This window comes from Athene cunicularia, assembly GCF_003259725.1.
Source record: "Athene cunicularia isolate RWA chromosome 4 unlocalized genomic scaffold, athCun1 chr4_part1, whole genome shotgun sequence".
Lineage (NCBI taxonomy): Eukaryota > Metazoa > Chordata > Aves > Strigiformes > Strigidae > Athene > Athene cunicularia.
In genome coordinates this window covers 34,262,761-34,279,985 of record NW_020799098.1, presented here as the reverse complement: position 1 = coordinate 34,279,985, position 17,225 = coordinate 34,262,761, and the positions used below count along the sequence as shown (strand labels likewise).

General features: G+C 37.8%; 1 protein-coding gene across 18 annotated transcripts in view; it reads right to left on the bottom strand.

The window, feature by feature from the left end:
• The window catches only part of SORBS2 (sorbin and SH3 domain containing 2), a 166,036-nt gene extending 148,817 nt beyond the window's left edge, over positions 1-17,219 (bottom strand). For 13 of the 18 annotated variants that reach the window (XM_026847271.1, XM_026847275.1, XM_026847281.1 and 10 more), the window contains exon 1: positions 17,103-17,219. The gene's annotated coding sequence lies outside the window, so the exon portion shown is untranslated. Of the gene's footprint in view, positions 1-4,442; positions 4,453-15,006; positions 15,057-17,102 lie in introns of those variants that run through there. The other 5 variants (XM_026847291.1, XM_026847292.1, XM_026847295.1 and 2 more) reach the window with 4 other exon arrangements.
• Positions 17,220-17,225: the final 6 nt, after the last annotated feature.

Genomic DNA, 17,225 nt, shown 5'->3' with positions numbered 1-17,225 from the left:
GGACTCATACCCAATATTTTGCCAGTCACTGAAATGGTTATAACTTTTAATATATTTAATAACAGGATTACATAATATAGAAACCTTTAAAATTACATGCATATAAAAATTAAAACCATAATATATTAGTAAAATTATATTCTTTAAATTTGTAGAACCTCTTGGTGATCTGTTGTTACCAATTCCAATACTTATACCAATTGTATTTAACTGGCAGCAAACCATGTAACTGCCCTCCTAATGATGTGAAAAGTAACTACAGTCACCACAGCTATCACTATGAAACTTGACCAAGAGAACGATATGACTGCTAAGAGCACTATTTTGCTAGTAAAACTAACTTTGTCTGTTCCAAGAGTAAACAGTTAAAAATATATGAGGAAATCAGTATGAAAAGGGCTTTTCGGGAAATGGACAACAGAAGCTTATTGTTTATCTCGCTCTTGATACACACTACTTACTAGTCCATTGTTTCAAGAACTTTGTACAAGGTTATTTGTCTTTCAGACTAATTTTCTGCTATAAAGTGTTCAACTGCTGTGTAAGATTGTGGAGGTTTTTTGGGAGGGTGCTGGGGGCATTAGGGTGAAGGGTTTTCCCGAAGGCGTAATACCTCAGACATATAAACAAGCCAGGACTCTAAACCTGCAATGCTCATTTTGACTTACCAACTCAAATGTCTGGGTTTGTTGAACTAGCTGCTCAAAAGCAATTTTGAGCCCAAATCCAAAGCGACAATCTCTAAAATACCCATTTTACATTTACCCAAATTCCTAGGCATCTATGTACCTTTTAATAGTAAAGTTCACAGTTACCTAAAATTCTCCTGCTGAACCAAGCAAGCAGTGTCTCACATTGATGAAATCTCTTTGGTGACAGCTGTCATGTACAAACTTGTGTTTTATCAACCTTGTGTCTGGGGCACAAGCATCCATAAGATGTTCTCAGGTTATTTTCACTCTTCATAAGACCTGTGGAAGATGGTGTTACCCCATCACATTTTATTTTTTCTAAAAAAGACTATACTGATGGTCATTAAAACATCTGCCACAGATATTGAAAACCTTGATTAAATTTCCAGAAGGATTTACAGTCACATCTCCCACTTATCTGATACAGAATACTAAGCATCAAGCTACTGTCTGGTCTTTTGAGGACACTGGCCCATCTTCCACAGAGTAATGACAGACTTCATGTGGCTCACAGAGCAAGAGCTTAATAAAGAGAATTTACCTGGGAGAAAGGAAAATTTGAGTGACTGCCTCCTTTCCAATTATTCTCAAATATTAACACCTGAAAAATATACTCTGAAATATTAACACCTTCTAAGAGTTGTCATGGATAAGTCTCTGCCCACTTCGCAAGGGAGAATTGCCATCACTAGGCTCTGAGCCCATACATTCTCCTGTGCACAAATGCAGCGCTCAGTCTCAAGCTAGCCGGTCCATGCAAAGCAAAAGACATTCACAGAAGAACCACAAATCCCGATTCCCTCCTTTCCCTTCACAAAGATTTGTGCTACAGAGCACACAGGGCCTAATGCCATCCTCTTCTTTCTTAAACCACCAGGTTATGGCCAGGCCAGCTTTACACCTCCACATGCTGTATTGAGTTTCTATTCCAATTACCATGACTAAATCCACAAAGGAATTTAGGCTTCTCAATAATTACCACAATGGTGTTCAGCCAGTTTGCTAAGCTGCCAATTTAGTAAAGAAAAAATAAGGGACCTATATGAAACACAGTCATTAGCTTTACCAATCAAATAATTTTAACCCTTTCTGCTACTTAGCATAGAAGGTAGGAGACATAAACCTACTGCAGCTGAAGCTTTCAGGCACCAAACCCCAGGGTGAAGGGAATGATACTTGTCACCTCAACTGAGTACAAAACCTCTCACTAGAAGTTAAACAACAGGTGAAAGCAGCATAGAGAACCACCCCTCCTTAAATGTTCCTTTTGTCAGTTTATCCATTTTGCTACTATAATCCACTTAACTGAAAACACAACCTAGAGACATAAGCAGCTGTGGAAAGCTTTGAAGGCTTCCAGCTATGGGCAGGTAACACTTCAGCACTTTAGAATACAAGCTAATACTGGCAGAGTCTGATATTTTTTGGATAACCTGAGAGAGGGGCTACAAGCACAGTAAGAATAGCAGAAAGGAGTTACTGCACCCATCAGTGCAGGTGTTGATGCAGATACATCGTGAGACCATTATCCTATCCAAGACGATGGGTATCACAAACCCCTTCAACAATGACATTACTGAATGTATCACTGGAAAAACATGTCATCTGACACATCATAAGGAATGCTTGACCATCAGTTCCCAAGAGGTGGAATCTGCCATGCACTAGGGGCTGCTCAAGAGATCTGGCCAAGTGTGCCATGCCCATGGGCACCAAAGCTACTGGGCAAATACAGCAGCTCCAAGACTTAAAAGTGTACTTTTGCCCAAGGGCTTGGGGGTGCTAGTGGATGAAAAGCTGGACAGGAGCCAGCAATGTGTGCTTGCAGCCCAGAAAGCCAACCATATCCTGGGCTGAACAAGAAGTGTGGCCAGCAGGTTAAGGGAGGTGGATTCTCCCCCTCTGCTCTGGTGAGACCCTACCTGGAGTCCTCAGCACAGGAAAGACATTGACCTGTTGAGAGTGGGTCCAGAGAAAGGGCAGAAGAGTGCCTGTTGCGATAGGACAATGAGTAATAGTTTTAAATTAAACCTAGGTAGATTTAGATTAGATAGAAAGAAGAAATTGTTTACAATGAGGTGGTAAAACACTGGAACAGGTTGAACAGAGAGGTGGTATATGCTCCCTCCCTGGAAATGTTCAAGGTCAGGTTGGATGGGTCTTTGAGCAACCTGATCTAGTGGAAGAAGTGCCTGCTCAGTGCAGGGGTGTTGGACTAGATGACCTTTAAAGGTTCTTTCCAACTCAAGCCATTCTATAGTCTATAACTTTACTTATACCACTTTCTGGCAGAACTTGAAGTCAACTTGAACTCTCCTTATGACCTCATGCTTTAATATCATACCACATATTCTTATGCCTTTGCACAACTTGTTTCTATAGACTGATTCTGAAGGGATTTTTGATGGGATAGCAGTGACAGGCTGGTTATTCATGAAGGGTGTGAAAAGACATCTGGCTTCAAACCAAACCATGTCAGCTTGTAGGAATTCACAAACCATCCTGACTTTGGGCAATATCAGAAGCAGTAGACTGAATGTGAGTTGTTTCTCCTACAATTCCTCATAACAAAGAGAAGGGATCTCCAGGTCATCTTGTTCATCTGCTTCATAACAGCAAGATCAACATCTGATCAGTCTGTTTCAGAAGGCATCCAGCAAGAAAGATATCCCAGCTTCTTTAGACACTCCAGTGCTTAGTTATCCTTAGCATTATTTTCCTAGCTCTAACCAAAATCTCCTTTTGTGTAAGATAAGACTGAAACATAGCAGTACAGGATATACCAAATCAAGCTCAAATTCCAAACATACACAGCAAGTCAAAGCAGGAACAGAGCCGCCCAACTGCCAGCCTACACCTTCTTTATACTGCATGGCACACAGCACAGCAAGTTTGAAAGCCTGCAGAGTAGTCACAGGTATCAGTGAGGCTTAGCCAAAAGATGACACTAAAGGAAGTAATATGGCTTAAAGAAAATACTACATTAGATTGGAATAGCTCAAAATCTCTTACAAACTTAGAAATCACCTTCTTCAAGAGTAGAGCTGAATCACTGCTTTCTTTAAAGGTGCCATGGACCCACTGTCTATAAATCAGCTCAGCGGGCACACTAAAGCTGTTTCACACTTTTTCACTTCTAGTTTGTTAGAACTGGCCTGTCAAGCTTGTGGCTTCATAGTATTGGCAGACACAGACTTAATTTATAAAGTTAGAGCTACACAATAAAGACAACAGATAAATGATATGCAGCACAAACTATGATTCCTGCAGAGAAGTTCAAAAGCTCTAGGGCTGCAAGAGCCAGAATGGAAAACGCAGGGCATCAGAGTGTGATCAGCATCAACGTATATCTTAGCTAGAAACATCAAGGCTCTCAAGGCTTTATGAAAGTGAGCATGACCTCAAAAATAGCCTTAACACATACGAAATAGTTGGTAACTTCCAGAGAGATACAGACATTAGTTGCCTCATGTTTTCTTTCCCACTTATGCATCAGTAAATAATTGTAAGGACTCAACATGTAAATTCAACTGCAACTGGCCAGAGCAGTATTGTCACTGGGTATATACAACTGGATGTTATTACATAGCAGCATGCTCATACTGTCTTGAAGGGCCAAAGCTACAGTATCTTGTTAACTGCATACATTTGGCTCAGAATTGTACAAGGAAGTTTTATGCCCTGGACAAACTCAGAACTGATTTGTTGGATTTGAAAATCTTAACATCCCAACTGCAGTATTATTGAAACTGCTGCTTTCCAGACAATCCAAATACTGTTGTAACTTTGCAGAGTATAAGCAGAGTAAAGAAACATAATTATATAGCAGCAGGAAGCTGCTAAATGATGCTTCTTGTTTTGGTCATGGCAAGTCACCCGGGCAATCTCCTCTGTGGCAATAATATGTATCATGATTAACAGGAAGTCCCTAAAGCAGAAAACGGATTCCTTCCTGTTCAAATCTCTATTACTCCTGAAGATCATAATTTCCCCACAGATTTGACAGTTCCTCACACTAGTAGCTTGGAAGGAAAGGAGGACTTTGCTTCTAGGAAGTGCTTCAGCTTCCAAAGGTGAAGTTACAGCACAACGCCAACAGCCCCCAGTGGCTTCTCTATATCCATACTAGCCCTAGCCCATTTAATGCTTGCTGTGTTTCAGGAAACACAGGATGTTACAGATGTACTGCCAGTCATTTGCCCTATGTTGACTTCTTTGCAGGCCAGAAATAATTTTTCAGCTAACAGAACCAGACCCCCCTTTTAGTGGCAAGTGTGGTGATGACAAGACAGAAGTCATTGTGGGTGACATTACTTAAAAGATTTTTAGCAATTTCCTAATTCTCCTCCATCAATACACTTCCATTGCTTATGAGTGAACATCATTAATTAATAACAAATCCAAAACTGCACTCATGTTTTCCGCCAAAGGTTTTCTCCCTGCATAGAAAAACTCTTCCACACGGCAGTCTACAGACACAATTCTAAAATAAGACTTTCTTGCTATGTCCATTTTTGATAGCCAGTATGACACATGATGAAGGGCTACACACACTTTGCAAGAGATGCAGTGTATACTTATGAAAATCAGGCCTTTTAGAGATCCTATTCATATAACAAAGGCCAATGTCAACTAGGAAGATGGAGAGAAAAGTCCTCGAAAATATTCTCAAACAGAAACAAACTGACAGTTGGAACAATACAACTGTGTATTTTGCGCATTGGATAAAGAAAGCAGCACCTGTGTCCATATCACAAGCCTAAATTCATGGCAGTTGAAGTCACATAGAAGGCAGCTTGAAAAGCAGAAATGAAAACATCACAATCACATTCAGATCTTAAGATATGTGAGAACTGGAAGTCAAAGGTAATATAATTTGAGGTAGATATTCCATTCTGTATCTCTGAAGTTTTACACTTATTAGGTAATTTCCTCTCTTTGAAAAATAAACATATGAAAAGGCGGATTTCCCTTCCTAGAAATTGTTTACTTCCTCAGAACTTTAACATCCTCTATTTTTCAAAGCCATCCACCTATTAACAATAAAAGCTCAAAAGACCCTTTTTTACCTCAAGGATTTTTAATTTTTTTATCAGCTTGGTCCAGTTCAAAACAGAAATTCTCAATTCCAACACTTAGACAAAGATCACTACAAGCAACAATGGACAAATGAATGTTTGCACTTAAGAAAACTAAAGGATGAAGCCAGTGACTTCTGCTACCCTCTGCTTCTAAAATGGCTTGAAAGTTTTACATATATGGAAAAGCAAAATTGAGAAGTTGAAAGGTAAATTTTCTCTAGTAAGTTTATACAATATAGTTCATCATCCCAGTTTTCTATGTTACCTCCTGAAAGAGAACGTAGAGATAAAAAGTTGTCAAATTACAGTATTGTAGATAGAAACATCAAAAGCAAACATATTAGACATATCTTAGCAGAAGTTTAATTGTTACAAATTTAGTATCCAAACCACATTAAGCTCCTTGCATTGCCTTGCCTTCTGCTATAAACCTACTGACTTGCAGTTTAAGCTCACACACATTTGATTCTTACAGCAGTTAAACAATTTCCTCATAAGGAAAACATTAGAAAAGCATTTAATGTTAAGTTTTTAGCCTTTGCATTCTAATCATCAGGGTGAAAAGAACTTATATATGATTAACAGTTATCTGAAGACCAGAGTTTGAAACCAGAGTACAAGAGAGTGGGGGAAATCGCTAATAGTTTTACATAGTATGTGCACAGCTTTTTGTTATTTATAACAAAATCACCTTACAATAGATTGGTGCATGAACTAGAAACATGTAAATCGAGATCAAAGTCTAAACTGTCCTTGAATACTTCAAAACCATTTTTATAGTACTATTAAAAGTAGAAACAGCATTAAAATATAAACAAAACTCTGTGCTGTCATGTGATCCATACCTAAAGAAGTCAACATCCAAAATCTTTTTATGCTACGATATTGAAACATTACTGCCTTTGTAATGATAACACGATATCTGTATTTTCTGATTCATCCTCTTCATGAAATGAAGGTGACCCCTTACCTTGATTCACATGGGAAATTTCTAACTTCCAGGTGCATATGATACACATAGCACAGAAAGTTAAGCATGATAAAACACCAAAACCAGATTGACCCCAATTTTCAAGTCTGGGTAGCATTTGTAGAATCCCAGCTTGAAATGCACAGCATAATTTGAAAGTAACTTGATGATTATCAAGTTTTAGGAGGCAGAACTAATTATGTATCTACAAGACATCAAAAAAATAAGATAAAATGTGTCTATATACACATGTAAAGGCATTTCCAGTAATTTCAAGGAACAGAAATGAACACAACTGCAACACTTTTTTTTCATCTTTTATTTAAATCTTTCCAGTATTCTCTGAAAGGCATTTACTAGGCATTTTGGGCTGAACCTAAAACTAGAATGCTAAAAAGCTGGATACTGAGGCCTTTTCAGTGGTGCTGTAAAAGCACACATTTCCTATAACCATTTTTAATGAAGAAGGGCTTCTATCATTGTCTCCAAAGGGAGAACACAGACCGACAAGAGCTTCTGAAAATACCATAGTCTATAGTAATTTCATCTGAAAGCTTCATTTTGCTGAACTTATCTCCATCCTCTTAAACATTTAAATAAATTCTAAATTCCATGTTTAGGATGTGTCTTTGGAAAGAATTTTATATATACTCGGGTTTGAGGTAAGTCACAGAAGAACTACCTTGAAGTCATGACTTTGCTTTTAAGAGTCTTATTTGGACTAGATTCTTACAAGCCTAAACTCAAATCTTAATTTCAGCACTTGCAGCAGGAGATACTAATTTAGGATTATGAGAAAGAAGAAATCAGGTTTCAGAATTTTGAAAATCTAAGTGTAGAAATTTTAGTACCTACCGAAAGTGTGTAGGGGTCTCGGAGCATAGTTTCAAACTTATCCCTAAAAAAGTTTGTTAAGAAAATTATTTGCTTTTGGGCACCAGAGCTAAAAATCCTTTTAGCTCTTTAGAAAGCTCCTCACAGTAAAATCTGTCCTCCTCATATCAACACTAGAGAAAGCAAATTCAATAATAAAAGGAGTGGCTTCCTTTAAGAAGATTTAATATACTTATATAATCAGAATATTTTAAAAATTTCAGGTATTGAATGTGAAATTCAACAGTGTTATCTGCAATTGGTTCAGAAAAAAATCCGCACTTTTAATGAACATAGAGAAACTGCTCCTAAACATACTGGAAGATAAAATCCATAGAAGTATAACTAAAATTTATACAATACTGAAGATGACAGCAGAGTTATAGATTTCCAAGAGGACTACACACAAGAAAGCTTGCAATATAATCATTATATTAAGCCATGTTTGAACTCAAGCCACCTTTTAACTACCATCTCAACTGATAATTTGAAAAACAAGTACATGCACTGAATCACTGAGGACACCTTCCAGAAGGAATCTGCAATCCTAATGCACAGGTGTATATAAAGAAAAACACACAAGATATCCCACTAACATTCTAACACAATTTGCCCCTGTTAAAACAATTTGGTACAAAACCAATGGACAGGAATTGGAGCGCAGAACTGTCAGCAAATATACAGTCATAGCAGAAGGAGCAGATAGCTCAGACTGTAAATAGCTGTTTCATAGATGGTTTGGGGTACTGACTTCAGAATCAGAAAATCAAGTTTCCTCTTCTACAACGGTCAGCCAAACTGAGCACCACAGCACCTTCTTTTATGAAGTGTTATGCTTGCCTCCAAACTACCTACTGCCTGACCCCTATCCACAGTATCACATTATTCCATTGCTTGTGGAGGACAGCTAAAAAGAATCCCATTTCCATAATGGATATCCACACAACTATTTATTTGAAAACATGGGCTAAAATTCTAATGCTTCATCTAAAGTGCTTATGAACAGTCAAGACTTGACCATCTCAGTTTCACAGGAATAAAATGCAACACACAGAATAAAACCACAGAAGGGGATCAATTTGTTTGCAAAGCTAAACTGGGACTGGAATTCTTAAGTGTACATATGAAGACTAAAAAACATTTTAAAAATGTGGGATGCCCCGGCACACTGTGTATAGAGGTTAGAAATTTGACTAGAATGCAAATATAATGACTTTTTAAAAACACAATAGGCCTTGGATATTCAAACACATGAATTCCTCAATGACCTGGCTCATTTTTCCTCATACCTGCCTGCTTCCCCTTTGCTCTCCTAAACACTGTGTTGTAGTTTTTCCCCCGAGGACTAATTTCTCCACAGCATTTTTGAAGTCTGGTCCTAAATTGTGTTTTTTTTGGTCCCTCATCAGGAACACTATTGTTTAGGTCTCTGTCATCACACAATTTAACTACAGTATCTGGGCCTGCCATTTCAGGTAACACTTTCTGATCTATGCAAAATGCACCCCATGAAACCAGTCTGGTTTTTTGCTTTGAAGCCATTGTACCCGTCCCTGCCCCAGAACAGTGGGCACATACTACTGGCTCCTTGCCTTCTCACTGCAGCAATTATATCTTTCTCCTCTTCCTTTTCAAGCACTTCAAAATTCTCATCCTGTCTCTTCTTTCAACTCCCAAAACTCTCATCACAATCTAGTCAGATTTTCCCACATACATTTCAACCATTCATAAGAAGCAGTAGCCTTTTATAATAAGAACACTTCCCAAGTGTATCCACAAAGCCACTATTTGCTTTTTCCTCAAATTCCTTTTAAATTTTCATTTCTGCTATAGGAAGTCATGAAACCACCAGTATCATGGTCAGGTGGTGGTCAAAGCCACCTGTTAATAAACTTGCTCTTCAGTATACCTTTGGAATCAGTATGTTCCATCTTTTATGTTCATCATCTATTGCAAAGAGAACTTGACACCAATCCTTTCTTTGCATGGTGATGATTTAATATTGATAGAAAAAATTACTTAAACACAAGAGTTTCCTTTCAAATAGCAACTCAGATGACAGTCTTTTTATCCATTCCTCAGGAAATATTTTATCTGCCCTTCCTTTCCTGATGGCTAATGATACAGAGAGTGAATGCCAGAAGTGAAAGTGGAATGCATCTACATACCAATAGTGTAACATCTATTTGCTGTTGTACTTCTAGCTCTTAGTCATATCAATATGCTGATCTTCATTTGTGGCTTTTAGCTAAGCAGTGACTGATTTTAGAGAATTATGTTTAAGATGATAATTACACCAATAAATATTACAAGAAGTAAACAAATTCACACCTGGATTAATTTAGCATAACATCACTGCAATTATTTTTGCCTTGCTCATAAGAAAACTATTGCCTCAAGCTGAAAGGCATCCTCCTAATGTTTCGCTATAGTATGTTAACCGGAACAGGTGCAGACTTCCAAAAATTTTTGTAGAGTTTGCAGTCCTGACAAAGTGTGTCCTGAATCTGGCCTTTGCTCAAGACCATAAATCAGTCATCTGTGAATCAAATGCCACTGGCAAAGCATGTGAACGTGTAAATCTACAGCTATGCAAATAAGGAATTAAAGACCTCTCTTGTACTTGTTTAAAAGTAGAATGATAATCTGCAAGGCTCAAATTACATGATCCGTATCTGTAAAGTGACCCTTATAGAAGAGGTCTGTTAAAAGACTTGAATTTGCCTGATTATCTGCATGTATGTCAAAACAAAGTCTTTGGTTTTGTCTTTATTCTACTGTCAAAACTGTCAGCATCTCACTTAGCTCTCATACGGCAGCACTCGATTTGATTAGCCTCTTTTATATTTTACTTATTCAAAGTAAACCATTTGATTGCATCAGTCACACTGAAATTATTATTTCTTCAAGATTCCTAAAAAAATACAGATTTCATCAGAAGAAAACTGGTACAATTACCATGAATTTGATTAATCTGGGAGAATGTCATGGCTTAGAGTTCCCTGTTCACTAGAAATTCACTAGAAATGAAATTAAATAAAAATTGTGCTGGCAACTGCTGGCTTCTGCCAGAATTTGCTTATTAAAATGTGCAAAATGCATAACTGGCTAGAAGAAGCAGTGTGATGCACATCATTAGTGTATGACTGATATATACTGTTTTCCACTGACATCCCTTTGGGTTGCTACTGCTTGCTTGTCTAACATCTTTAGTATTAGTAGGAAAAAAATACAGGATTGATGCCTAAATCAGGCAATAGCTGCTTAAGATTAAAAAGTGTAAAGCACAAAACACACAAGTCAGTAGTGTGACCTCTATGTTCAAAAGCAAATTATTTATTATATACTTTATCTAGGCCAACACCTGCAGTTTCAGATTGCCTCGAAAGTTATTGTCTTTTTGATATTCCAAACTTCCACAGATGTCTCATCATGTTTAAAAACAGCAGCTGAAATACCAAGCCAAAAGTGAAGCCATCTAATCCATTAACCCACCACTTATGATGGCCCCCTCTGGCTGTTTCATTGGAGAGAGCAAAACATCCTGTGGTAGAGATTTACTAAACCTTCCTGAAATACTTTGTAATTCTCATCTATCAGTAATCACCTCATACCAATTATTTATTTGTCCTTATGTATCGTATTTCAAGGAACTACACAAGATCTCATTGTTTGTGTAACAGAAGAGAGAATCTGAGGTTCTCAAATGAGCATGAAATTCCGTGAGAAATAGGCATTTAGTATCTTACAAATGTAATTTTGCACCTGCTTGAAAACTTGGTGCCAATATTATCTTGATTTCAGATTATGTGTATGTTCACAAAAACAGAATTATTTTTGGCTTTTTAATTGTGTCTAATTTTAAAATATTAAGAGAAAATGAAGAAAGACAAACAACATTCAAGCATTCAGTTTAACTGCCTACCCCACACTTTGTTCTATTGCCCTGAATCACTAAATTTCCCTTGTGATCACTTCAAATAGTCAAAATACTGTTCATATGACCAGAGACCACTGTAGTAACATGTGATTTTTACTGCATGCATTTTTCAGACATCAGAATTCATCCAGATAACAGAATCACAAACAGCTTCCCTCTTTTCATTTACTAAAACTAAATTTTGGCAAAGTGTTAGCTCTTTGGAAGTCAGTCCTACTGGATATCCTTGTTCTAGCCAGATTCAGAACAGTTTATGAGATCAGCTGGAAACAACCATGAGATGTTTTATTTTTATTTACATTTTATTCCAAAAGATCAAAAGCAGTCTTAATCCTAACTGTTATGAATTGAAATTTGTACTTCTACAAGTTTTGTGGTCTAGGCTACTCTGCTTTTGCACTTAATTTCATTAATCATAGTGAAAATACAAGTCTGACCACTCTGCTTTCATAACTCAGTCTGAATTTTCTATATACCATAAACTCAAGTATTAATATCTCTTCTACAATTTACATTTCAGAAATCCCTATTTCTATTCTTTTATTGGCATTCCTTACTGCTAAATCTAGAGCGTTCACTACTTCATCTAGAATACCCATCAGATCTCTGTAATTATCTAATATGTCTTGTAAATTCTTACATCAGGAACAAATATTTATAACTTGTTGACACAGGAAAACTTGTTACATCTCCTGCACCTTCATCACTACTGACATGATCTTTAAGTAATATCTATGCCTTTTTGTAAGGTGGCACACTGTGCTTTCTGTGGCTTCACACATTCGTGTCTATCCCACTGAGAAGTATGTGGCGTTATTAAACATGGTAACACTCAAGTTATACTATGGTGATGAAGCTTTACATTCAGGCTCCAATTAAGGAGTCCTCAGACAATATGGCAACGTGCCAAAAAGAATGCTCTACAGCTGTCCTGCTCTTGACACAGCACGCACCCCTTCTCATCACAGGCTACGCCATCCGACCCTAAGCCTCTTAGGAGGCATTACAAGTACCTTTCAGTCTTGCTGCAGTTGAGCTGGGACCTAACCTATTGACACCGCTCAAAAAAAAAAAAAAAAAAATCCAGTAAGGACCAGAACCATTGTTTTTAAACTGTTTGAAAAACTAGAGACCCTTCCACCTATTTTGACCTTCATTCACAACTACTGATTTCCTATTAGCATAACTGTTGATCCTATGAACAAATGCAGCCTTTGGAAAGAAATGCATTTTACTGTTTAATAAGCCTTGATGAATTCCATTTTCAGCTATGAGAACTACAGTTACTGATTCCATTTCCCTCAGATTTCCTCATGTATCCTTACTTTTTCTTTTAGGTCCTGAAGAAGCAAAAGGGTAAAATCAGTATGTTCATAGACAAATTTAGCTAATCAGCAACTGCTGCTAAACTAGGGATAGCTTTAGTTACCCATCAAACAGTTCAGCTATATACTGCTTTAATATCTGTATATAAAATGCAAGACAAGTGCCCTAAAAATAAGCAAAGCTTTCATTACTCTATTCCTCAGCATTATTTAACAGTTACTTTTTGAAAAAGCTAAGGAAAAAGTTTACTATATACTTTGAGCATAGTAAAGATTGAGAGGATGAAGGGTCGCTTCCACCCACCCCCCACCCCCACCCCCCATCGTTTGAGGCTTGGGATCTTCAGCATCAACTCTTTAAAAAGTGTACTATGTTACTCAGGTTACTTGAGAACACAGAACCACGACTGTGCTATTCAAGCCCCTGGTGGTGGTTGGTGAGGTTTTTAAGGGTGGATGAATCAGAACACTATCTTTATTCAGTACAGAAAGATGAAAAAAATCAATCTATTTAGGGAAAGAAGTTAGAAATAACAGAAGAAAAGGCTCCGTCTTTGGAATCTCCTGCTTTACATCAGCATTAGCTATGATGTATCACTGGTATGGAACAACACATCTGAACAGAAAAATACATTTCACACTTCAAAAAACCTGAAAGCAGGAGTAGATCTAGAGTGTGGTCATCCAGCATGCCTTTGCTTGAAGGTACATGCTGCTCTTTTATGTATTTACTTCTCTCCCTTCTCCCTGCAACACACGAAGTTTTTTATTACCTCAGTGCCTTTGAAAGTCTTATTGGTTTTCTTTTAGCCTTAGCATGTTGAGATGCTTCAGAATTTCAGAAAGGTCAACCTTTGTTAAAACACTTTCATCAAAAAGACACCACACTATTTGAAGAAATATGAACAAAGACAGAATATCTATAGTACGGTTATCTCTCCAATAGGAAGCTAAACACTACATCCAACAGTAAAGAAATAATAAAAACTGGCAATGAGTAACATGCTTAACACAGTACTGAAATGATAACATGGGAAAGCATCAGAGTAGGACACAATACCAAAGCATACATCTGCAAAATTCTAGTTTATAAACAAGCAGGAATTGTCAACTCCTATTTCCATGTTTGTGCAGATAGCCTTGCTGGAGCAGAAATATTGTTCCAAGGTCACATATGCTGCAATTTGCCTGCTTCGGATGCAACCTCTTCATTGGTGTATTACATTCAATACCTGATCCTTCTGATACAGAACTGACGTTCGGCCGTTCCATAGTGTAACATTATACAATGTACCCTAACTCGATATCTGAGTGTGTTCCCTGGGCACATGCCATCTGTATTGTTACTCATGGGTTGGTCATATAGGTAAGTATACAGCGAATAGTCCATAGGCTGAGGGTAGATAACACATTCCCACATTAGCTCTCTCATAAGGTTATTGTGCTCCACAGACGGCATGGTTGTTTCATGCTTATCACTGTTTGCTCAAAGCTGATTATTTTAAACAAACAACATACCAAAACACTGTTACACCACTTGACTCTACCTTTGGTCATTCTGTTCCCTTATTTCTATTACTATTTGCACCTGCTACTATGATACTACTGCATTTCAGGATTCATTTGCCTGCTTTTGTTTTGTTGGTACCCTATTTGAGCACAACACATGGGCCGAGAGTCACCTTTGAAGGTCATCTGTCTAAAAAAATATTTGAAGTGACTGTAGTGTTAAAGCAGGATAGCTGATGTTATTTACATCACTGCTGACCAAGAGGGAGCCTGACTTTTCATAACCTAGACTTTCAAATCATATATAATAATGTCTTGGATAGAAACTGTGGCTCCACTGAAACCTGAAAAACTTCTAGACTTCAAATTAGAACTTGATGTCACACCTTCCAATTCAAAACCACCCAATTTGTCTTGTGCCATATTATTGTCAAGATCTTCTTGTAAGTCTTCTGCTCATAAGCACACTTCAGTTTATGATGAGCTGAAAAATGTCACTTTCCCTTCATGCCAATTTGATTTCTACATCGGAGACACAATTCTACACCTTTATACCTTACATTATGTGGAATTAGTTCATACTGGATACACTCTTTACTTAGTTGTGGTTTCTTACTTCTAACTCATTTAAATTCTTCCTCCACACCAGATTCTATTGCAGCACCTCCATGGCCATTAATGACAGTCACCGATTTGATTTACAAATAGCTCTGAGGGGATCAGATGTTGCCAAAGAGACAATGAGGAAACAGAAGGAAGCTGGGAATTGATATGAGAAAAAGACAAAGGGAAGAAAACAAAATAGAAAGAGTACAGAATATTGCTTTAAATAATAGAGACTAATAAGGTGCATCTATCAGCACCTAATGAGTGCACACTGTTTAGTGATTAGTCATAGCTAGTCTTCACTTGTTTTCTTACACCATAAATTCTTCATAGTGAGATTATGTCCACCTTGAACTACAAGATCCTTCACCTTTTGCATACTGACATATCAATATTTCTTATTGCTATAACAAAAGCTGTCTATCTCTTTGTGAAAGGCTTACAAACACCTTAAAGGAAATACCACCTCTGCTTGTTTATCATTTTCATCATAATTACACAGACTCAATCATAAATATTCATGTAGTATCACACTGTAAATGCACATTCCACTTTATAGAAGACACACGAAAGCAGTTCTCTAAGCAACTTATTATGTGACCCCTACATAGAGGTATAGAAAAAGAAGGTGGGGTGTGCATTCACTGAACAACAAAATCCTGGAATGATTCAAGTAAGATGGAGCTTTTCTAATGGAGAAAATACATAGTAGCAATCCATCTGTATAGTGCTGTTTCCAAATGCAATGTCTCATTTGGGGGATATCTGCTTCACATGCTTGTCCAAATACCTCTGCAGAATATATATATATATATATACACACACACAGAAATAGCACACTGGAATTTGGCTCCTAATTACAGAACGCTGGTTACTAATTTAACTATAAAGATATCAGACCCCAAATTCTTGATTCCATGCCCACTCAACTGTCCAAACAAATGGCTCATTGTGATTTAAATCCACATAATTATTAAATAAGAGCTAAAACCAAAATATAATTTCATTTTCTATAGATGCAAGGTGAATCAGAATATTTGGTTGAGTTGTCAGAATAATTTAACACATTTCAGTATTAGCTAAATCAGAAATTGTATTACTCGGTGAGAATACAGTTGGTAGTTCATAAAATGCCACTTTTAGTACAAATGTTATCTGTACCGAGGGACTGCAGTTGTATTGACCTAGGTCTAACGACAGTTTTCATCTCTAAATCAGATGTGTTGTGATTAGTAAGTATTCAGAACAGTTCATTCTGCACTGAAAATCTACAGCATTAACATAGAGTGCCAATTAGAAGACCTCTCCCATTTCAATTGTTCCCTTACATTTGTCATCTTTTTATTTTCACTACCTTCTCTAGCTTATCTCAGAATCACTGAGACTGTTCAATAAAAGTTTAACCGTCTTGTGCTATTAACGTGCTTGTGCTCCATGTGGAGTGCTCGTTTCCTTCCTTTTATTGAACGCCAAACGGAGGGACACAATGGGTGTGTTGTGCTCTGTCTAGCACGGTACGTGCGATATCTTTAAAAAGGAGATGTGAGCTGGCTGTAATACCACTACGCTTAACAGTACAAGTACCACAAACTAATCAACCACAGCACTGGGGCATGCAGTCCATCGAAAGCCGGTGAAAAAGCTGCTTTTTATTATGACCTACATACTGCACAGCAGCAGTTGGACAATTTCAGTCTAGTTACACTGAGGCTGAACACAATGCACGAATTGCACTAATGATGAACTCCATGATGTAAGGCTTTTCAAATACGTCCACAAATTCTGTAACGTTTTATTTCGCCTATGCTACCCTGATAGTGAAAAGCACACTGCAAAACAACCCCCCCTTTGCTTTTCGTAGAAAACGCAAGCATAACGTTGGATCAACTGTTGGAAACATCCTTCTGAATCAGCAACCATATGGAACACGGCACTGAAATGTTTAACGAAAACGCAAAAAGGTCGGTTAATTCGGCAGCCGCTCTAAAGCAGCCACTGACCGAAGTCAACCTTTAAACGCAGAGAGACTTAAAGCAGCTTATTTCCTGCGTGAAGTTTTGCTCAGTTTTGTTTCGCGAAATGGGCACAGTCCGTGCAAAGCCGTACCTCTCTCACACGAGCCGAGCCGCGCAGCAGCTTCCCTTTGTGGCAGAGTCCGGCGGCAGAAGCTCCTAAGCCCGGGCGCTAAGCCGCCGCGGCAGCGCGGAAACCCGCCGAGGGGCCCGGCCG